At 39.0% G+C, this 23,749-nt stretch overlaps 1 pseudogene; it reads left to right on the top strand.

Moving 5' to 3' along the window:
• The first annotated feature begins 1,560 nt into the window (after positions 1-1,560).
• Positions 1,561-23,749, top strand: part of LOC118854589 — a 39,643-nt pseudogene continuing 17,454 nt past the window's right edge.

Here is a 23,749-nt window from a genome sequence, read left to right as displayed (position 1 = left end):
TATCATTCATTGTTACTTTGACAAACATTATTGGGCCATGATTTTTTAAAAGTGGTTAGAAAGTTGAAATAATAAGAAAAGGATAAAATGTTAACAACTCTAACAGCGATAACAGTAACTTTGGAAGCAATTTCAAATGACAAGACAATTTTAAAGTGATGAAAAACAGCAAATTGCTAACAGGCTCAGAAAGTGTTACCAGCAAATGCTTCTCTCTGATACCTAAGGCCTGGAGAGAAAAACAAGAATAATGATCTGGGGAAATAAATCATCTGAAGATCCAGTAGGATAAATATCTAGCTTTAGTAGCAGGTAGGAGAGATTGGGAAGGGTGAAGTTTAAGGAAGAAGAGAGCTAGGGGAAAGTTTGGGAGTTGCAGGATAACATTTAGTGAATAGTAAAAAAAAAAAAAATAAATAAAAGATAAATTAGACCTAATCTTCAAATTCAAAGATTTTTATTTGTGTCTCATTTACCACAATTCACCTGTATAGTTAAAGTATTGGGTAACATAGCTTTGAATTAGTAGTTTCTAGCAAGAGCTTCAGATAGCTAGGTGGTACAGTGGGTAAAGTATTAGGGCTGGAATAAAGAAGACGCTTCTTCCTGAGTTCAAATCTGCCTTCAGATACTTAGTTGTTATATGACCCTAGGCACTTCGCTTCATCCTGTTTACCTCAGTTTCCTCATCTGTAAGATGATCTGAAGAAGGAGATGGCAAATCATTTCATTATCTTTACCAAGAAAACCTCCACTGGGGTCACAAAGATCTGATGACTGAACAATAATAAGTCAAAGCTGCCTGTTCCTCATGAAGGGTTCTACTAATGTCTTCAGCAAAAGTCATATATTAATATGATGAATAAATATCTATATGTATATAAACATTCATGTTTTCATCTCAGTCCATATCTGTATTCTCCATAGTGTGAAGAATTCCATCTGTGCAGAAACTCCTTCACTGATGCAAATGAGGAACTCATCTATAACATGAAATCTTACAGAGTTGCCTGGGAGTACTGATAGCTTATCTGACTAGCTGCCCAGGGTTGTTCAGGGAAGATATTTAGATATGAGATTTGAATCTAGGCGATCCTGGGGCAGCCAGGCGGCACAGAGGAGGAAGTACCAGGCCTGGAGTAAGGATAGACCTGAATTCAAATCTGGCCTCAGAAACTTTCAAGCTGTGTGACCCTGGACTAGTCATTTACCTAAATTTCTCTCAGTTTCCTCAGGTGAAAAAATGCGATGATAATAAAAGCTTCTATTTCCCAGGATCATTCAAAGGATCAAATGAGATAATACTGATAAAGTGCCTGCCACATAGTAAATTCTATATAAACACTAGTTACTATTACTAATTTTTACTATTATCACTATCCTGAATCCAAGATTGACTCTTAGGCCATTGTTCCATATTACCCTTTCCAAAAGGCAGCATGGTGTAATGGATAGGGTGCTAGGCTTGCAGACCCAGAAAGATGTGGGTTTGGAACTGGTCTAAAAATGTATTGGCTGATCATGGGCAAGTCACTTAAGATCAGTTTTCTCATCTATAAGATGCGGATAGTAACATCTACATCACAGGGTCATTTCAGGGAGCAAATGAGGTAAAGTATATGGAATGTTTCGCAAACCTTTGATGCTATTTGAATGCTATTATTAAAAATGCCCAAATATACACACAAACATAGTTTCAGTAACTCCTTACTCCATGTGTGCAGCCCTATGCCTAAGAGATTGTTTCTAGATGAAATTGAAAAAGGAAAATATTTTATTAAAGTTATTTCCTGAAGAAAAGGCAACATAGGGTCCAGATGTAACTCAGTGGTACACTTAATCATTTTGGAAGCCTCAAAGCTTAAAATCATGGAAACTTTCATAAGCAGTAGCTTGAAGCAAAACAAACTATCAAAGACCATTTTTAATACCATAGCATGTAATATGAAAGAAGTATTAGCACATACTTCCTTGCGGAACTGTAGTTCAACTTTCAGTGTCCTTGAACCAGAGCATGCAAATAGGCATCTAAAGCTGGGAAACAGGATTTTAGACTTGACTGACCCTCTTAAATCCCCTAGAGAGCTAAAATCCCTTTGCAAATAATAATTAATTAAGTCTCACAGCAGTACTGGAAAACTCTATAACCCCTATTTTTAAAGGGGAAAAACATTTGGAGAAACTGAATAAAACCACAGACTAGCAGTATTATGGAAAGGAATAAAAACCAAAAATAGACAGACAGATACGTAGATAGATAGATAGAGAGACAGACAGACAGACAGATAGATAAAACCACTGGATTTTGAGGCAAACAACATGAATTTAAATCCCTCCTCTATTGTCTACTACTTACGGGACTACTTATGAGAGTCATAACCATTTTAAGACTTAATTTCCTCATTTGTAAAAATTCCTAGCCCTCCCCCACCCATTAGCAACTAGGTAGAGTAGGGGATTGAAAACTGGGCCTTGAGTCAGGAAAATCTGAATTCAAATCTTTCCTCAAACATTCTAGCTGTGTGACCCTGAGCAGGTCACTTAACTTCTGTCTGCCTCAGTTTCCTTACCTATAAAATAGAGATAACAGTACCTAGAAGGGTTATTGTGATTATCAAATGAGATAATTTTTGTAAAGTGCTTAGCATTTCAGCTATATAAATGCTTATTCTCTTCCCTCTTTACAGCCCAACAAACAATGACCACCTATGACAGAGAGATAACCAAGAAGGGTGATTAAAAAAAAAAAACTTAGGAAAGTTGTCAGCACAAATTCTCTTTTAGATAGAACTACATTCATTTTCATTTTTAGTAAAACACCAGGTGTGTGTGTTTAAATACTTTGTTTCAAATACTGCTTTTTTTGCAAGGGGTGTTAAGATTCTAAAAGTATAAATACTAGCCTATCTATGAGGAATCGAATGAAGACATTGTGGAGATGCTTCACAATATGAATAGTCATGGGAGTTCTAGGAACAATGTGGTCAATACGTGTAGGGTTAGGACTTCATTTGGGTATTGCTTATGCCAGTGCACGCTTTTAAAGTTTGCTTAATTAAATCACAAAATTTGAGAACACCAGTGTAAGTGTAAGCCTCATACCTACCAATTATATGCCCCTTAAATATTTTTGAATCTCCATTAGCATATGATAACCTAATTTGGAGAAACAAAAAGAAAATTAAATTTATTGAGGAAGAAATAGGCTATGGAGCAAAGGGAATCAAAGAGAATAAACATAGCCAGACATTAGTCAGTAAAGTCATTGAAGCAGAGAGTGAGAATCTTTCTCTTGGTCAGTAGCACCTTAGCAATCTAAGGCCCTATGGAAAGCATGTAGCATTGCCATTTGAAGAGGGAGGGGCTATAGGAAAGAAAAGAGAAGTGATTTTGTCAAATTAGAAGCAACTGGCTAAGTATATCAAGGAAATAGGTTTCACAGAATTATGTGTGATTCCCTTTGATCTTCACATTTTCCAGTCCAAAGAAAGCATCCAAACAATGGTACAAATAAGGTGGTTGTGGTGTCTCAAAACAGATTGTTTTCTAAAATACAAAGCAAGCCTTTTAACTTCTCTGGACCTTAGCTTTCTCATCTGTGAAATGAAGGGGGTGGACAAGATAACCTCTTAGTTTCCTTCTAGGTCTACATACATAATCATATGATCTTTTAGAGAACACAGAGTCTTAGGACTTCAGGTTTGGAAGAGACTTCAGAAATCAGATGTCAAAGGAAACCGAGAAGAAATGGTCAGACCGAGTAGGAGAAAAACCCGGAGAAGAAAGGGTAACCTGAAGGAGAGGATGTTCAGCGACCTCAACTGCAATGGAGACATTAAGAAAGGTAAGATTTGAGGAAAGACCATTAAATTTGGTAACTGAAAAGTCATTAACAACTTTAGAAAAAGCAGTTGAAGGATTAGATTGGAGAACAGATTATAAATGACTGAGTGAGAGGAAAAGTGGAGACAAGTTCATAGAATTTCTAGGAGTTTGACTGCAAAAGAGAAGAGACATCAAAGAAAGTAGCTTGAGGGGATAGAAAGTTCTAGTGAAGATGTTTCTGAGGATGGAGAAACTTAGGAAGGATTCAATAGAGAGGGAAAAAGAAAGGGAGAGACAGAGAAAGAGAGATAAAGTGAACTGATGGTGAAAATGAGATCAAAGTCAAAACAGAGGAGCTTGCCTTGGTGACAACAACCATTGGTTCATCAGAGAGTGAAGAAAAAGAGGAAAGAATCTGGAATGTCAAGCAGTACTGAGATGTAGAACAGGAGAGAAAAAGGTGCTCATGGTAAATGGTCTCTACTATTGAAGTATGAGGCAAAGTATTCAGCTGAAAGGGTGAGAGAAATGAAATATTGGGACAGGTATCAAGAGAGAAGAAAAAGCTGAGAATAGCCTCTACGTGGAATGAGAAAATCAATTAGGAATGAATAAATTATTCTCTTGCTGCAGTAAGGGATCAGATGAGATGACAGAACAAATTGTAAGGAACCCAGTCAGCTCAGTTATCTGACTTACTCCAGGAAGTTCTTTTCAGTGAGACATGAGTAGGAGTAATGATGAAAAATAGGTTTAGCAGGGATAGGAACAGGGAGAAATGGAATTAGATTAGATGTTATAATTAAATAAAATGATTTCGGAGTTTTTGATTAAGGGAGTAGAACACATTTGGGCAATGGTAAAATCAAGGATATGATCATTCCTCTTTGTGCATGAGGTAGACTGGAAGAGAAAGTATTTGGTATGTGGTACTTGAGGAGGCTGAGAAATTGGCAGGCTAGAGTGTTTGAGGAAATATCAACAGTTATATTGAAGTCCCCTATTATAAGGACAGGAGTAATAGCTGTTTACCCAACTCCTTAAGAAAGAAGTAAGCATAGAAATATGTTTTGCATGCCTGTACATGTATAACCTACGTCAAATTGCTTGCCTTCTCTAGGGAGAGGAGAGGAGGGAGGGGGGAAAGGAATGTTAAAATTGTTTTTACATGTAATTGGGGGAAAATAAAAGATTAAAATTTTAAACCAGTCACGTCTGATTCTTCATGACCCTATTTTAGAGTTTTCTTGGCAAAGATGCTAGAGATGTTTTCCATTTCCTTCTCCAGCTCGTTTTACAGATGAGGAAACTGAGGCAAAAAGGGACAAGAGATTTGCCCAGGTCACACAGGAAATAAGTGTCTAAGATCAGATTTGAACCCTGGAAGAGGAGTATTCCTGATTCCATGCCCAACAGTCTATCCACTGGACCACCTAGCTGCTAATTTAATTTACCTTTTTTTTTTCTTCAAAGAAAAGAATAAGAATGACTTGCAATTTATAGACAAAATCTGCCTGAATCTAGATTGGGTAATAAAATTTGGATAGAGTCTCCATTCTTCCAGCCTCCCAGGTCATAACATCATTTTGTTCTTGACTCCTCACTCTCCCACACCTCACATGTCTAAGAAGGTGGAAAGTATTGCCATTTCTATTTCTCTATTTCCTGCATGCAAACTTTTCTGTTTATTCTTCTAGTTACCTCCATAGTTCAAACCCTCTTTGCCAATCACGCAGGTTGTTGCAATGGCTTTGTAATCATTCTACTCATCTCAGGTCTTTTCTGGCTCTAGCTCATTCTACACTCCTCTGCTAACGTGATTTTCCATAAAGATCTCACCACATCACTACGTAACTCAGTAAATTCCAGTGGCTCCCTATTACTCAGGATGATATGTGAATTCTCTTGCTTAGTTTTTAAAGCCCTCCACAACCTGGTCCAAACCTACATTTCTAGCCTCATCATAAATTACTGCCATACCCACCCACCCACCTTTTATTTTGTTCCAGGCAAGCTGACTTTTTCTCAATCCCTTGCACATGGCAGTCCATCTTCTATCCCCACAACTATGCAATGGAAGATTCACATGCTGGAAGGATACAGTTTAAGCCGCCTTCTACACAAAGGCTTTCCTGATTCCACAACTACTAGTACTCTGCTTCTCAAACTACCTTAGAGTTAACTACTTTATATTTATGTACATTTCTCTTCTTTATGTTTATTCCATACATACTTATACATAAACTTGTCTTTCCAATTAAAATGTAAACTCCTTTCTAGTAGCCATTGGTTTTTATTCATTGTATGCACGTTCCTAGTGCCTGGAACATACAAGTATTTAAAAATAGACATTGATTGATTAATTGAAAGGAGACATGGTTGATGTTGATGACTAAGGAACATGGAAAAGTAGCAATGGAAGGCATGGAATATTATTACTTTCCCCATAGGACTTTTGTGATATGCCATGTATTGGGGCAGGGCCAGGAGAGGACAGAGACTAAGGAGAAAAGGCCAGTGTTGGAGAAGAAACCAAAGATACTTTATCACATAGCCAAATTTCTTTGAGTACCAGAAAATGGATGGGACAATTAAAGAAGAAGTACAACATAAAAGGCCTTTTTTTAGACATGAAAACAGAATCCCAGAGGGCACAACTGAACAGGTAAACAGAACTCTAGTGGGACATGGAAGTGATAAGATTGAAGATGATGAGGATGAGGGTATGTGGGGTGAGAACTGTGTAACGAGGGGAGGGGTTGCTCTTAGGCAGCCATTTTTTTTTTTATTTTTCATCTCATCTTTTGTGTACAACAGTTCCATTCTATCGTTTCCTTGAATCATGTCCTGTACCAGCATGCTCATAATTCCAGGAATGAACAATAGGAAACTCCTCCAATTGTTTCCTCTACTTCTTATTGTGTGACATACTAAATTTACAGGATAGGTTAGTCTGTGTATTTTCAATTGACAAGTGGGTTTGAATATAGAAGTTACTGCAACAAGTCTCCTAAATCACTGAAAATACTTCCAAATGAAGTATAGATATAGGAGGAAAGGAGAAAAATAGATCTTTTCAGTTTGTTATGCTGAATATAATTTTTCAAGAGAAATCCTTAATTTGGGATTTCAAAAGAAAAATATAGAAAGAACAGTAAATTAAGAGATTTATTAAGGCTCTAGCACACATAAAAGCAAGTGCATTCCTATAGATATGAAAATAGAAATATTGACATGCCACATATTTTTAAGGTTTAAGAATATGTGAAAATGAAAACTTTTCTTACTATCTTGGCACTTGGTTTTTCTCCATACACTTATTCAACTATTCAACAGACTTTTATTTAACATCTCCTCTATGCTTATGCCAATTGCTAGGGAAGATATAAAGTCTATACATATAGCAAACATTCCCTGCCCTCATTGAGATTATTATTGCCTAGTAGGGAGATAAAATATATCTGGAATAATCAATGTTATTGCACAAATTATTATAAAATCACAAAATAGTGCTTTGTAAAGTCTAAGAATAAGGTGATCAATTAACATTTATTGAGTACCTACTATGTGCCAACTGAGGAAGTTGAGGAAAGTCTTCACAGATCAGCTGGTATTTGACTGAGCTCTTAAAGATAGATATGTACTTCCTTACTAATGTGTTAATTTGTCATTTCCAGCCTCCAGTAAACCAAAGCAGTCATGAGCTTCTATGAAAAGACAAAGGGGGCTTGTCCAGGATCACACCACTGGTAAGTTTCTGAGGCTGCATTTGAACACAGGTCCTGGCTCCAGGCCAAATAATAGAGTGCACTACCACTGCACTTGCTAGCTCTATCTGTCCCCAGGGATGATCTAAGCAAATTTCATATTTTATAGATCAAGAACCTATGGCCCAGAGAAGGAAAGTAACATAGTCCTGGTCATATAACCACTAATTAACAAAGGTTGGTTTTTCAGCCCACATCTCTTTTGACTCTAAACCCAGCACTCCTGTTATACTCATCTACTAACTTCAAAGTACTATTATTAAGTGTCACAGTGTTTCCACCCAAGAGGAAAAGTTTAGGTTTTTTTGTTTGTTTGCTTTTTACTGTTGGATGAATAAATAAATGACCTAGTCTTTTCTTCACTTAGTCAAATATGAGCACAAAACTGGAAAACTCATGCTAGAAATAGTGATTGTATGTTTCCATTATTTACATATTTATAACAGTAACAGTTTGCATTTTTTAGAATGCTTTAATGCATTAGAAGCAATGTAACTATATTATTTCATATGGACCTCCTCTATGAGATAAATACTATGAACATTATTTGTACTAGTTCCAATTTTACAGCTGAGGAAACTATTGGTCAGAGAACGTAAACAATTTGCTGATGGTTAAGTAGCCAGAAAGTATCAGCAGTTCCTCGCACTAGACACTCCATCTTCTTCTGCATGCCTGTGCATTGGCTACCCCAAATACCTGGAATACTCTTCTTGTTTAACTGCATTTCTTGGAATCTCTGTCTTTCTATAAGAATCAGACCAAACACAATCTTTTTATGAGGTCTTTCCTGGTCCTTCCAGCTGGTTGTGCTTCTGTCCCTCCTGAAAGTTTACCCTCTATCTTTTAGTATGTGTTTTGTTTATATCAAAATATGAGCCTATTGCCTCCCCATCCCCACCCCCACCTCCTCTTTAGAATATAAGTTGCTTGAGGGCAGGGACTATTTCATTAATATCTTTGTATCCCAAGCACATCACATGGTTCCTGGTAGAAACTAAGCATTATTTTTTTCATTGAATTATGGATTGATTGGGTTTTGAGGCCCTGTCTTAGAGGATCCAAGTAGACATTCTTTCCTTTGCACCACTCTTCCTTTCAAAGAAAAATCAATTGGTAATGTGAGGAGTACCTAATACTTTCTAGAGTTCCAAAAGGAAAACAGTTCAGAAAACCTAGCGAGTGGACATGTGAAGGTGGGGGGGCAAGGAAGGAATAAGAATTTTTAAAATGCCTAGTACATGCCAGATACTATGCTAAGTATTTTACAAATCTTATCTTATTTGATCCTCACAACTCATGGGAAGTAGGTGTTAGTATTTCCTCATTTTACGGTTGAAGAAACTGAGGTAAGCAGAGGTTAAGTGACTTGCTCAGGGTCACACAATTATTTCATGTCTGACTTTAATTTGAATTCTATTCTTCCTGACTCTAGGCACAGCACTCTATCTACTGTGTCATTAAAATGCCTCTGAGTTTACCTATTAAAAGGTCTTGCTTGGTTCAATGGCCTGTTGTAGGTCTTCAGGAAAAATGAGGAAATGTATTGGAAATACTGTTAGTTATATAGAGTCCTAGAAGACTGACATATCTCATAAGGCATGTTATCACGCAGATTCTCAAATGTATTGCTGCCAGTGGAATGATAGATTGATAGAGTGATGGATATTTAAAAAGAAAATAAAGATTTAAGCATGTAGAGAAGAGGAAAGATGCTCATAACTGGGCCAAAATATTCCCATAAAGCCCTTGGTCTAAATTTAATCAACACCATTTGCTAACATAAGAAATCTTCATCCTTATTTACAGGCACTGCTTCTATGAGCAGAATATTCAGAATCTGTTTCACTTGGAAAGCATTCAAGAAGCAGTTTTAGAAAATGAGGTTTTTGAAATTTTTTCATGGTATGAGTAGGAGACTTTTCCCCAGGAGTAAGTCATCTTCCTTTGTGCTATTCCATAGACATACACTCAAAACAAACCCAAATTTCTTGTGAACTTTTTAAAAATAAAGCTTTTCTTAGTCATTTAAAATTGTTAAGATAATCCTTTGGGGTCTCATCTCTCCTTTTTCCATTAGAACACTAAAGCAAATTACTTTGTCAGATTAGATAACTGTCACCTAGCAAAGCACTTTAAGAGAATGATAACACAGAATCATTCAAGGTGTCAAAGGCTATATATTCGATACTCCATCCTCTATACGAAGGAAGGAAGCACAGAGGCCATCACTCTTCAAGTACTGCCCTAAGTTCAGTATGGGTTCTATTTTTCAAAGGGTCCCAAAGTTCTTCATATGATAGTACCACTCTGTTGCTTGAACTCCCCTCTTAAAGAAACATACTTGGACTTGTTAGAAGGTGTTATGGTAATTAGGGTGCAACATTTTGGTTGACTGCCTAAGTCAAGTGCCTTTAATGAGTTTTGCCTTTGTTTCAATAGGGCAGGTAAAGTGAGACCTTTTGTTGTCTTTGTTTTGGAGTACTTCTCAGCACTAAGGAATCTTCCATTGAATTGGGAGTCTTTGATGTCCTGCTTATTGCATGGGAAGGCCTAGGTCACATGGCTTTGAGTGGTATGGGTTTTGAGTTGCCCTCTGACCCTGAAGAAGGGTATATATACTCAGAGGTTAGCGGTTTGCCTTTGGGGGTTCTCACTCACTGGAAGAGGGTTGTGTGATTTGTCCAGATGAGAATCTGGGTAGCCATCATGGAGGCCCCAGCTTTGAAAAACTAGGTGTTGGTGCTTCTTTCTCTGGTAACTATGTTATGTACTGTTATGGTCCGACAGGAACCTGTCTGTTGAACTGTATTATTTTGCTCTGTTTATAATTTCGGTTTGTATTTTCTCTGAAAGTTCATGGTGCTGGCTTTTCCCCTTGAACTAAGTGAATGATATATGTCTGTTTAATTAAAGTGAGATTTTTAGTCCCTTAAAGTTGCTTTCCTTAGAAAAGAAGATCAAAGAACCTGTGCCAGCAGGCCTCCTGTGTACTATTGTTGTTGGTCTTTCAACTCCACAGCAGCTGCTAGCAATGTTGTTGTTATAGAAGGCAACCCCCAAAATTCTGGCAAATTATTCTCTCACACAAGGGAGATTAGATAGGGGCTTAAATACTCCCTGAAAGAGAAAAGACTTTGGGATTGCTAGAGAGACAATTCCCTTTTCCTAATAGTGTTCAAACAACTCATGCAGGTCAAAATACTGATCCTTGTGTAGCAATAATCTTGCTAGCAGCTACTGTGGCTGTGTAAGACCAACAACAGCCAGCACACAGAGAGCAGCCAATGCAGGTTCTTTGATGTGCTTTTCTAAGGAAAGCAACTTTAAGGGGTTAACAATCTCAGTTTAATCAGACATACATGTATCATTCACTTAGTTCTGGGGGAAAAAATCAGCCCCCTGAACTTCAAGGCAAATACAAACAGAAATTACAAACATCAACAGACAGACCTTGTCTGATTAAATCATAATTCAGAGAAGCACCAACATCTATCTGGGTTACAAAGCTGGGAGGTAGGTTCAACAGCTTGCCCAGAGTCTCATCACCCACATTCTTTCAGTGAGTGTACTCCCAAAAGTCAAATGCCAACCTCAGATCTTATATACCTGTCTCAGGGCCCAGGGACACTTGAGGCTCACCATTTAGAGTGTGAGAAATCAGTGTGGGAAAGCTCCAATCACCAGCACCTCACTATATACAATTCAATGACTCTTGATTGTCTTAGGGCTGAGAAATACTCCAAATCAAAAAAAAAAAAATCCCAACGTGCCTACCCCATTCAAACATTTTGCTTTCCATTACACCTTGCCACAGCTTAAGTCTCTTACAGTTATTCTTACCAGTCCTGTGAGCTATTTTCATGGTCCTTTTATCTCTGCAAGAGTCATAAAGCCAAGGAAATTCTCCTTTTCCTGGTAGAAGACCAAAAAACCTAACCTTTGAACTAGGGTTACAGGGCAACCCTCAAGGTTCATGTTGCCTAGGAAGCCCCACATTTCTAGATAGAGGCTGGATCCAGGAGCTCTCAAACTTGGGGCTGCTGGAGAGGCAACTCTCAAGAACTCTTATGATATCTTTTAGAAAGCTAAGGTATGCTGTGACTGCCTCTTGAAGGCTAGGCTAAGAATAAGATATTTTCAGGAATGTACTTCTTTTACCTTGTTAGTGAGCTTCTAAAGCCCAGCAAATAGCTCCAGAAAGGACACTGGGAGCTCCTAGAGGGAGGCCAGAAACCCTATGACATCCTTAGGTCATATGGTCTCTAGCTCATGCATCTTACCATGTAGTCACTTTTTCTCAAAGGCCACTTTCAGTGGCTCCTGGGAGGTAGCAAGTATGACCAACTCAGCTGCACCAGCTCTTTTTCTCAAGGTCAAAAGACAAAAAAAGAGAGGACAAAACCTGTTTCACTTTATAGGCCAGCAAATGGGGTGGCTACTCCCAAAATAATCTATCCCACTACAATGGAAGGCACCAATTCATCTTAAGGATAGCTCCATCAATAAAACCCAACTTTCTAAAAGTTCCAAGGATCATGTCCACAAATGTCCATTAGGAGATACAATCAAGAGTCTCAAACTAAGACTCATGAATCTGTAAACTAATCAGGTTGAACTGGGAGCAAACTTGATCAACTTTCTACATAAAAAATCACATGAAAAAGCAAGAGCATAGGGATAGAAAGCAAACCTGAAAAATATTACAAAAACACTCAATAGTGAATTCTTAGATGATTCTGCCTAGCTATCAAATGTCCTCTTCCAGGGGCAGCTAGTTGGTGCAGTGAGTAAAGCACCGGACCTGGAGTCAGGACAACCTGAGTTCAAATCTGGCCTCAGACACATTATTTAAACTTTAAACTCCAGACTGGATGTTTAATACTGGGAAATTACAGAGATCTTGAGGGCAGTCATAGAAATGGTAGTGTTGATTTGAATGTTTTCTTCCAGTACTATAGGTAAAAAGGAGGAGGAAGTTTAAAATAAGGGTATGAGGATGCTAACTCAGCATGAAAATGGTCAGAGAGCAGCGACATGGGTTTGTTGTGAAGAGCTCTCACCAATCCAAATGAGTATTGTTTCATTTGATCCTCACCACAACCTTGTATTATCTTTATTTTACAGGTGGAGAAAATGAGGTTCAAGTAAGTTGAATGTTTTGTTCTAGAACTCAGAGCCCTAAAGAGAGCTAGAATTGAATCTCCAGGTCTCCTGTAGCCAAATCCAGTGGCGCTACCAGAATCTGATCTAGGGAAGCAAAGGATTTTAAGAGGTAAAAGCCCAACTCTTAGCAATGTTACAATGAAGAATATTTTTAAAATACTCTGTATTCAAACCAAATGACTTTTGATTTTATGCATCACTTGTTTAGTCCATTTCACTTTCTGAGGGTAATATAGATACTCAATAAATGTCATTAACAGATCTTCCAAAAAACTTCTTCCTTGAAATAACCATCTCCTGAATGGATCTATTGGTGGGAATTTTACTTTTGCTGTTCATATGAAGATTATTTACACTATTTGTGACTGCACAGACATTAGAATTTGTCTCCATTTTTACATCTGTAAGAAGTGATGTTTGACTCTATGTACAGAGGTATACAGAACTACAGTCATCCCTAAAGGGGTTGGGTCAGCTGACATAAAATATTTGTACATTTAGCCTGTCAGATGAGGTTAATCTCAATTCTCTGTATCCTCCTCCCATTTCCCCAGTGATTTGTCTGATTTCTCTAATAGCTTAGGCCAGTACATGAGCATCATTCCTCTTCTATCCTGCTCTTTTTATTTATTGGAATCCTTCCTCAACAAAACATCATGTAATAGAATGAACACTGGACTTGGAAGCAGCCAACCTGGTTTCAGATTTAGCTCTAATTGTGTGACTTCAAGTAAGTCACTTAAGCTTTCTGGGTCTCCCTTATTTTTAAAATCTTTATAATTAGGGAATTGAAATGGATGATCTCCAAGGTCCCTTTCAGCTTTCAACTCTATTATCCCCTACCACTTCTCTATTCTGGATACAATTTCCTTGTTGTATACTTGCCAAATAGCCCTGCAAAACACACTTCTGGTTGTTAGGCATCTTGTCTCCGTGGTTAAGGCAACGTGGCCATTTTATTTCTACCTAAATATCTTAAAAGTTAATAAGACAATGTTTGCACTATGTGATGGAAATAAAATAAATACCTTGTTTATTTAACGTTTTTAGAGATACTTCCCAATTGTTCAATGAAAAACATACTCTCAGAGCAACCAGAACCATTTATCACACATACACACACACACACACGCATGCACACACAACTGTTTTCTTCCTTATTTCTTTCCTTCTTTCTTCTTTCCTTCCTTCCTTTCTTCTTTCCTTCCTTCCTTCATCCTTCTCTCTCTCTCACTCTGTCTCTCTCTGTCTCTCTCTCTCTGTCTCTCTCTGTCTCTCTGTCTCTGTCTCTCTCTGTCTCTCTCTCTCTGTCTCTGTCTGTCTCTCTCTCTCTCTCTCTCTCTCTCTCTCTCTCTCTCTCTCTCTCTCTCTCTCTCTGTGTGTGTGTGTGTGTGTGTGTGTGTATATGTGTTTTCCCTTCAGGAAACCTTGTTGAACTATGGCTGTCAACATTCTTGCCTGAGTGATATTCAACAAATTAAGTTATCCTTGTCATGTTACTAATGTTATAATGATGTAACCTCACCCACTCCTTTGGCTTCATCATATTGAAAAGATGTCTTTTATGCATCAGTATCTTATTCAATGACGCATTAACAGTAATGATAGTCTCATGTATAAAGCACAGAGAAACATAAATGTATGCCTCCTGTCTTTCCAAAAAATAAAAATGCATAATGAAGTTATGTTCAACTATAATTTTTGTTTCTCAAATAATATGCATTATGTCATAATTATTTAAGTAATATACCAAGAAATCATTTCATAAAATCTGCATGTAAAACAAATTATATATCTCATTTCTAGTTTAGCAATTTGATTTATAGATTTTTCTAAAAATGAGCCACACATTCTATCAGAAATTAATAGGAGCAGCCAGGTGGCACACTGGCCAGTGCACCTGTTCCTGGAGTCAGGAGAACCTGAGTTCAAATCTGGCCCTGAATGCTTAATACTTACTAGGTCTATGACTCTGAGCAAGTCATTTAATCCTGATTGCCTAGCCAAATATGCACACAAGAAGTTATTAAATTAAATTTGTTTGTTGTTATTTGTACCTTTTATTTTTGTTTTTTTGACCTAGATCTGTAGCTTCATCACTGTGCAGAACTCCTGTTATGGAAATTCTCTTTACCAAAGAATCTGTAACTATTTTGTAGCTTGTTGTCACACAGCACTGTTTAGGGTTCTGATGGCTTAAGGGTCTTGTCATATATTAAAGAAGTCTGATATAGGAGGAACAGGAAAAAAAGAAAAGAGAAGAAAACTAAAACAGAAACATAATAGTTATCCCTTCTCTGGGGCAGCTAGATGGCGCAGTGAGTAGAGCACCAGCCCTGGAGTCAGGAGGACCTGAGTTCAAATCCGGCCTCAGACACTTGACATACGTACTAGCTGTGTGACCTTGGGCAAGTCACTTAACCCCGATTGCCCTGCCAAAAAGCAAAAAAAAAAAAAAATAGTTATCCCTTCTACATCATGGAGGTTAGGGGTATAGCACCCCAGTATTCTGGAAAATCCACGTAAAATTTTTTGGCCTTCTCTTTGTACTAAAGAAGTCCGATTTCTTTTTCTTTTTTTTCTTTTACAAGGTATTTACCTTATTGTGAAATTTGGATTAGGTATTTGGTTATAAATTCTGTGTTGTGTGCTGGCCTTTGCATGTCATCTACAGCTTCTGCAAAATTCCCCAAAAATTCTTATTTAATTTCTGAGGCCAACCTGCAATGTATTGAAATCATGATGGGAAAAGTTGTGATGTGGAAAGAATAACTATAAAAACAAAACAATTAATATAACAGGTTCTTAAGGAGTGATTGAGCCTAAGATAGTCCTAGGCATAACCAAGGACTAGACCTAAAAAAATCAAGTTCATCTGGTGACCGACGCCAAATTTTGGCAGTTCACAGTGGCCCACTCAATGTAAAAGGGTCACCATTAGCAGAAGCAGCACTAGGGACACCAAGCCTACAGCCAGGATGATGTTTCCTTCAGCGTGCCTGAATATCACAGCTCAGGGAGAATTTGCCCTGAAACATCACTCACTAAGTCTGCTCTGGCCCACCAGCGGGGACCTCCCCTTCTACGAGAGGTTCATTGGGAGACAGAGGAAATACAGAATCTTTGGCCAGTGTGACAGTCTCTGAGGAACTGCTCCCACTCTTCCATGAAGGCTGGTTAGACACTTTCAACCCCTCCTTGTAACCAGAAAGCAAGGCTTTCCTGAGAAGGAGTTCTATAGTGATCATTATGTCTTGTACTGACAACAATATGGAGGAGCTACTCAGATTTACATTACAATAAGCAATGGACTTCCATGGTCTGTTTTTGACCTCTGCATGTGCCAGTACCCCTTCTTCTGCCACTGCTGCTGGGAGCCAGTCTTCTCTACAGCAAAGGCCCAACTCTCTCTGCCTCTGCCTAAAACTTTCTGCTGTCTGCTGCTACTGCTGGGGCTTGCCCGTTCTGTCAAGATCTACAGCTACCACTTCTGCCTGGGGTAAGAAAACTGCCACTAATGGTGGCTGAGCTCTTTTGCCCTGTGTTGGGATACTGTTACACTATGTGCTCAGGCCTGAGTACTCTTGTCACATCAGTAGTGGAACCCAACTCTGCTCCACTCTGGTAGCCCAACTCTTCCCCTACGCAGGAGGATTCCTGTAGCTTACTGTGTTTGTTAAGAATGTGAGGAGTGCTTCCATTGCTGAGGTCTGACTCTGCCTTCCTCTTCTGGGATAATGATACAAAACAATGCACACACACACACACACACACACACACACACACACGCAAAACTCCTCTAGGCCAATACTTGCATCCATTTTTATCTGGAGTTGGAGAAATGCTCCTAGGGGCTGAGTTCTGTGTCAAGCATCCCTTAGTGGAAGCTCCAGAGAAAGAATAGTACTATTGTAGAATGGGAATTTTTAAACTAATGAAGCACCCCTGCTAGTTCTCAACTAATTAAATGTGGTGTAGTTACACATTTGCCCACAACCTCAATTCTGGAAATGTCTCTGGGGTCCTGGGGAGAATTTAGCATTGTCCTTTCAAGGGCCACCCCAACAGACTGCACTAAAAAATCAAAACAATCCAGATGGCAAAATTGTCTCTGGTCTCTTTGATGTCAAAATAAAAAAAGAAAACAAAAACAAACAATAACCACCACAACAAAAAACTCCAACACTTTCCTCAGCACAATTGTTAGAGAATCTTAAATTTCCCAGGATCTGCTTTGGTTTGCATTCTCTTGTTGTTGGGATTCCTCAGGAGTCCCCCATCACTGGCCGAATGTAGACAGTTATAGGACAGAGGGTGTGTGGTTGAGCTGCATTATCATTTTCCAAAAGACATTCAAAAGCAAACAGTTTACACAAATATGAATGAGTCCCTTAAAGCTAATAATGTCCTTCCAGAAGGATTTCTTCTAGCCCAATGGGCAATGATGTCTAACCAAAGGTGTCCAGAGCTGGTTCTTCTGAATTTGTCCTTTTCCAATGGGGTTAAAATCTCTTTGTCTATCTCCCAAAATAATTGACCACAGATTACTTTGAAGGTAAACAGAGTTCTGAAGAGATTCTCTAGTACAACTTGGAAGTGGCTCAAATTACCAGACTAGAAGGCCCAACAAAAGTAGATGTCCTATGACACATTTTTATCCCAATTAAGGAAAAATAAAGAACTCACATTTGTAGAGGCACAATCAAAGATGCTACCAGAAAAATGAAGGCCAAATGAGGTTCAGCATCCTCTACATTGCCCATATCCAATTTCAACAATCTCATCTCATTCCAATCCTACAAGAACATGTGCCAATCACCCTGTTTAAGGTCTGACTCAACACAACTCTCCAGTAGCTTAGGTTCAGTATTAAAACAAAATTACACACGCATAGGGCCTTCAGCAGTTGAAAAGAAGGAAAAAAAAAAGATTTATTTAGCCACAGCAGGAGAAGGCCGTTCAATAAGGATAGGCAGTAAGAGTACCATGAGTTGATTGGTTGATTTAGCGGAGTCAAACTACCTTACCTAAATTACTCATCCTAATTCACCAGTCAAGTACCAGGGTTCCTTGGGCACTTATCTCAGCTTCTTTGGATTCAGGTGATAAGGAAGTGAAATCTACAGCCTGAGCATTTGGTCCTCTGTAGCTAAGTGGTTTAGTGAATAGGGAACTGGGTCTGCAGTCAGGAGGCCTGGAATTCAAACTCAGCCTCAGACACTTACTAGTTAAGTTAAGCTCGGAAAATCACTTAACCTCTTTCTGCCTCAGTTACGTTAAATGCAAAATAATAATAATAATAATAAACAATAGCACCTGCTTCCTAGGGTTGTTGTGAGGATCAAATAAGATAATATTTGTAAGATGCTTAGCACATTGCCATAGTAGGTACTTAATAAATGCTTGTTCCCTTGCTTTGTTCTCTTTTTTTTTAATTTTATTTAAATTTATTTATTTAACACATTTGGTTTACAGCATTGATTTTCACAACAGTTTGAATTACAAATTTTCTCCCCTTTTCTACCCTCCCCCCCACTCCAAGATGGCATATATTCTGGTTGCCCTGTTCCCCAGTCAGCCCTCCCCTCTATCACCCCCCTCCCCTCTCATCCCCTTTTCCCTTCCTTTCTTGTAGGGCAAGACAAATTTCTACCCCCCATTGCCTGTGTATCTTATTTTTTAGTTGCATGCAAAAACTTTTTTTTTTGTTTTTGAACATCTGTTTTTAAAACTTTGAGTTCCAAATTCTCTCCCCTCTTCCCTTCCCACCCACCCTCCCCAAGAAGTCGAGCACTTCCACCTAGACCACGCATGTATCATTATGTATAACCCTTCCACAACACTCATGTTGTGAAAGGCTAACTACATTTTGCTCCTTCCCAACCCATCCCGCTTTATTGAATTTTCTCCCTTGACCCTGTACCCTTTCCAAAGTGTTTGTTTTGATTACCTCCACCCCCATCTGCCCTCCCCTCCATCATCCCCCCCCCTTTATTTTTTTTTATCTTCCTCCCTCTTCTTTCCTGTGGGGTAAGATACCCAACTGAGTATGTATGGTATTCCCTCCTCAGGCCAAATCTGATGAGAGCAAGGTTCACTCATTCCCTCCTCACCTGCCCTCTCCCCTCCTCCCACAGAACTGCTTCCTCTTGCCACCTTTATGCGAGATAATCCACCCCATTCTATCTCTCCCTATCTCCCTCTCTCAGCATGTTGCTCTCTCATCCCTTAATTTCATTTTATTTCTTTTAGATATCTTCCCTTCATCTTCAACTCACCCTGTGTCTGCTCTCTCTCTTTTATATATATATATAAAAACACACACACATATACATACATAAATACACATGCATACATATGCACATAGATACATACATGCACATTCACTTATATATATACATAAACATATATATGCAAATTCCCTTCAACTACCCGAATATTGAGGTCTCATGAATCATACACATCATCTTTCCATGTAGAATGTAAACAAAACAGTTCAACTTTAGTAAGTCCCCTGCAATTTCTTTTTCTTGTTCTTTTTCTTGATTACCTTTTCATGCTTCTCTTGATTCTTGTGTTTGAAAGTCAAATTTTCTATTCAGCTCTGGTCTTTTCACTGAGAAAGCTTGAAAGTTCTCTATTTTATTCGAAGTCCATATTTTGCCTTGGAGCATGATACTCAGTTTTGCTGGGTAGGTGATTCTAGGTTTTAATCCTAGCTCCATTGACCTCTGGAATATTGTATTCCAAGCCCTTCTATCTCTTAATGTAGAAGCTGCTAGATCTTTGGTTATTCTGATTGTGTTTCCACAATATTCAAATTGTTTCTTTCTGGCTGCTTGCAGTATTTTCTCCTTGATCTGGGAGCTCTGGAATTTGGCGACAATATTCCTAGGAGATTTCTTTTTGGGATCTATTTGAGGAGGCGATCGATGGATTCTTTCAATTTCTGTTTTGCCCTGTGGCTCTAGAATATCAGGGCAGTTCTCCTTGATAATTTCTTGAAAGATGATATCTAGACTCTTTTTTTGATCATGGCTTTCAGGTAGTCCAATAATTTTTAAATTATCTCTCCTGGATCTATTTTCCAGGTCAGTGGTTTTTCCAAGGAGATATTTCACATTGTCTTCCATTTTTTCATTCCTTTGGTTCTGTTTTATAATATCCTGGTTTCTCATAAAGTCACTAGCTTCCACTTGCTCCAATCTAATTTTTCAAGTAGTATTTTCTTCAGTGGTCTTTTGGACCTCCTTTTCCATTTGGCTAATTCTGCCTTTCAAGGCATTCTTCTCCTCATTGGCTTTTTGGAGCTCTTTTGCCATTTGAGTTAGTCTGTTTTTTAAGGTGTTGTTTTCTTCAGTATATTTTTCAGTATTTTTTTGGGTCTCCTTTAGCAAGTCATTGACTTGTTTTCCATGGTTTTCTCACATCCTTCTCATTTCTCTTCCCAATTTTTCCTCTACTTCTCTAACTTGCTTTTCCAACTCCTTTTTGTGCTCTTCCATGGCCTGGGACCAGTTCCCGTTTTTCTTGGAGGTTTCTGTTGTAGGCTCTTTGACTTTATTAATTTCTTCTGTCTGTATGTTTTGGTCTTCTTTGTCAGCAAAGAAAGAATGCAAAGTCTGAGACTGAATCTGGGTGTGTTTTCGCTGCCTGGCCATATTCCCAGCCAACTAACTTGACCCTTGAGTTTTTCAGCGGGGTATGACTGCTTGTAGATTACAGAGTTCTATGTTCCACGTTTGGGGGGGAGGTGCCAGCTCTGCCACACCAGCACTGCTCCTTCCCCAAGAACCCCCAACCCAAACTGGGCTTAGATCTTCAGCAGGCTGTGCACTCCTGCTCTGATCCGCCACTTAATTCCTCCCACCAGGTGGGCCTGGAGCCGAAAGTAACAACAGCTGTAGCTGCCCCATCTCCGCTGCCCCCGGGGCTGGAAGCCAAACCTCGAACTCCTTCTACTCCCGCAGCTTTTCCCACTAACCTCAGCAGTCTTTGGTGTTTGTGGGTTGAGAAGTCTCATAACTGCCGCAGCTCACTGAATCAGGGCACTAGGGCCCCCTCCGCCTGGCTTCTGGTCTGGATGGTCCACCCCGCTCAAGCTGGGCTCTGCTCTACTCCGTTCCCAGCTCCCAGCTCCCAGCTCCCAGCTCCGTGTGGGATAGACCTCACCCAGAGACCATCCAGGCTGTCCTGGGCTGGAGTCCTGCTTCCCTCTGCTGTTTTGTGGGTTCTGCCGTTCTAGAATTGGTTCAGAGCCATTTTTTATAAGTTTTTGGAGGGTCTCAGTACTGGCCTCACACTATTCACTGCTTACCAGCTGCCATCCTGGCTCCGCCCCCTGCTTTGTTCTCCTGAGCCAAATAATGTTTAAATATTTCAGTGTCTTTTAAAGAAAAAAAAAGCACTATGGAGAAAGGGTTGAGCCATTGCTCTTATCACAGATACAAAGATTGTTGTAGTTGTTTCATCAAAACCTAACTAGACAGAGCCATTTGTCTATATAAGCACTTCTGATGGCAGAAGCAGGGATTCTTGCTAACCTAATTCTTTCCAGTTCAAGAGATGAAGGCCAGAGAGGGACAGTTGGTGTTTAGATTGAGTATGTGACTATCTTGTGAGCTCACAAAAGGATCAGTGCTCAGTAATGGAGACTTCCTTGCAAAACTTAAAATATTTTCTTCCCCACTAGGCACTAATGCACAGTAAATAGAGATCTCAGTATCTTGGATTTTTTTTTTCTTATCAGAAGCATAGACTTAGAACCACAGAATTGATAGTGAATTCTATCAGTAATTAAGGTGGGACTTTTTTTTTTTACTGTTTTCTTTTTTGGATCACTTATTTAATCAAGTGCCCTTGATGAGTCTGGACTTTGTTTCTTTGATTAAATCAGGAGTCTTTGATGACCTCCTTGCCTCAAGGGAAAGCCTAGTCTACATGGGTTTGAGTCACATGTTGTGACTCCCTTTGACCCTGAACAGGGTATATAAACTCAGAGGCTGGTATTTTTCCTTTGTGGCTCTCACTCACTGGAAGAGTGGCATGTGACTCTGGGCAAGCCATTGTAACAGTCCCTCAGCTTTGCTAACCCAGACCCATTGGTTCTTCTCTGGTAACTGAATTGTGATTTGGTCTCTTTAAATTATCTCTGTTTGTAATTTGTTTGTATTTGCTCTGAAGTTCAGGGTGCTGGCTTTTCCTCCTCAACTAAGTTAATGATATATGTCTGTGTGATTAAAGTGAGATTGTTAACCCCTTAAAGTTACTTTCTTTAGTAAAGCAGATCAAAGAACCCGTGCTGGCAGCTCTTGTTGCTGGTCTTGTTGGGTCTTACACCTCAACAGCTGCCACTAGCTGAATTGTTGTTGCACGAATTTGAAGATCAATTAGTTTAACCTTTATATGCTGCATGAAGTCCCTCTTCAATAAGGGTCATTAACCTTTTATTTTATGCCATGGACTCTTCTGGCAGTATATTCACTCCTTTGGGGACATCATGTTTTTAAACACACAAAAATTAAATAGGAAGGAAATCCACTGATTGAAACATAGTTACCTATCCCTATATATTTTAGATGTAGATGTAGATGTAGGCATAGAAATAGATAACAAATGAGTTCACAGACTCTCAGGTTAAAAACCCGTGCTTTGCAATATTCCTAAGAAAAGCTCAAACAGGGCCTTCTAGTAATGGGACATTCACTAACTTACAAAGCATGTCATTCCATTTTGATGTAAATTTATTAACAGAAATTTCTTTATAATAAATAAAAATCTTGATGGTTTTTCTTTTGATGGGGGATGGGGGTGGGGGTGGGAAAGGATTCTTTTTTCTTCCTTCTGATCTATACAGAATAAAATCTAATCTTTTGTCTAAATTATGGCCCTACAAATAGGATGACTGGGGAAACATAAACACATCCTCAGTCTTCTGTTAACGTGATGTTCCAAGAATGCTGGCTCTATGGGCCTCCTTGAAAACTCTAAGGCTCACCTTGTACCATGCAGGCTCTGTGCTTGACTCTGAAAATACTTCCTCTCCATTCCCTTTTAGGGAAATTTTCATTCTTCAAAAAATATAAATCCCCATGTGATTCAGCTGTGTTTCCCTGAAGATGATACCTAAAATCTCCGTACTCTTAATGTCAGCGATGGAAAGCCAACCAAATGCTTCTATACACAAACTTGTTCCCTAATAAAACACATGACCTTCAGCTGCCTCACTGAATCTCAAGGATATTGAGATGAGGTCAGCCTATAAATTCTGGGTATTGACTAGTGGTGAGAGAGAGAGAGGGAAGTTGGATATACCCAGTCCAGAGGCAGACTCTTCAAACATGTTCATCATTGCCACCTTTCTTCCTCTCGTGCCCTAATGCCCGTTTCGCTTAGGGTTTAAGTACTGATTCCTATGGCATCTAAAATACAAATAAGAATTATAGCTAGCATTTTATATAGCACTATAAGGTTTATAATATATTATACATATTATTTCATTTGATCCTCAGAACTCTAAATGACTTTCCTAGGGTCACAGGAAGGACAGCTAGGTAGCTCAGTGGATAGAATGCCAGGCCTGGAGTCAGGAAAACCTGAGTTCAAATGTGACCTCAGACACTTACTAGCTTAGCTGTGTGACCCTGGGCAAGTCACTTAACCCTATTTGCCTCAGTTTCCTTATCTGCAAAATGACCTGGAATAGGAAACGGCCAACCACTCTAGTATCTTTGCCAAGAAAAGCCCAAATGGGGTCATGAAGAGTTGGGCACAACTGAACAACAACAACAGGGTCACACAGCTAGTAAGGATTCAAACTCAGTTCTTCTTGACTCAAAATCCAGTGTTCTATCCACTGTGACTGGGCGGCACAGTTTTATCTACTACCACTTTCATGCAAGTGAGACTGCCCTGGTTGTAATCATCCTCTTACCTGGGAGCCAACTGGGAGCCTTTGTGGTTGTTCCTCCCCATTCACAGGTGTTTTGTTT

Source organism: Trichosurus vulpecula, chromosome 6, assembly GCF_011100635.1.
Source record: "Trichosurus vulpecula isolate mTriVul1 chromosome 6, mTriVul1.pri, whole genome shotgun sequence".
In the NCBI taxonomy this organism is placed as follows: Eukaryota; Metazoa; Chordata; class Mammalia; order Diprotodontia; family Phalangeridae; genus Trichosurus; species Trichosurus vulpecula.
Note: the sequence above shows the minus strand (reverse complement) of the source record. Positions and strands in the feature narration are given on the sequence as shown.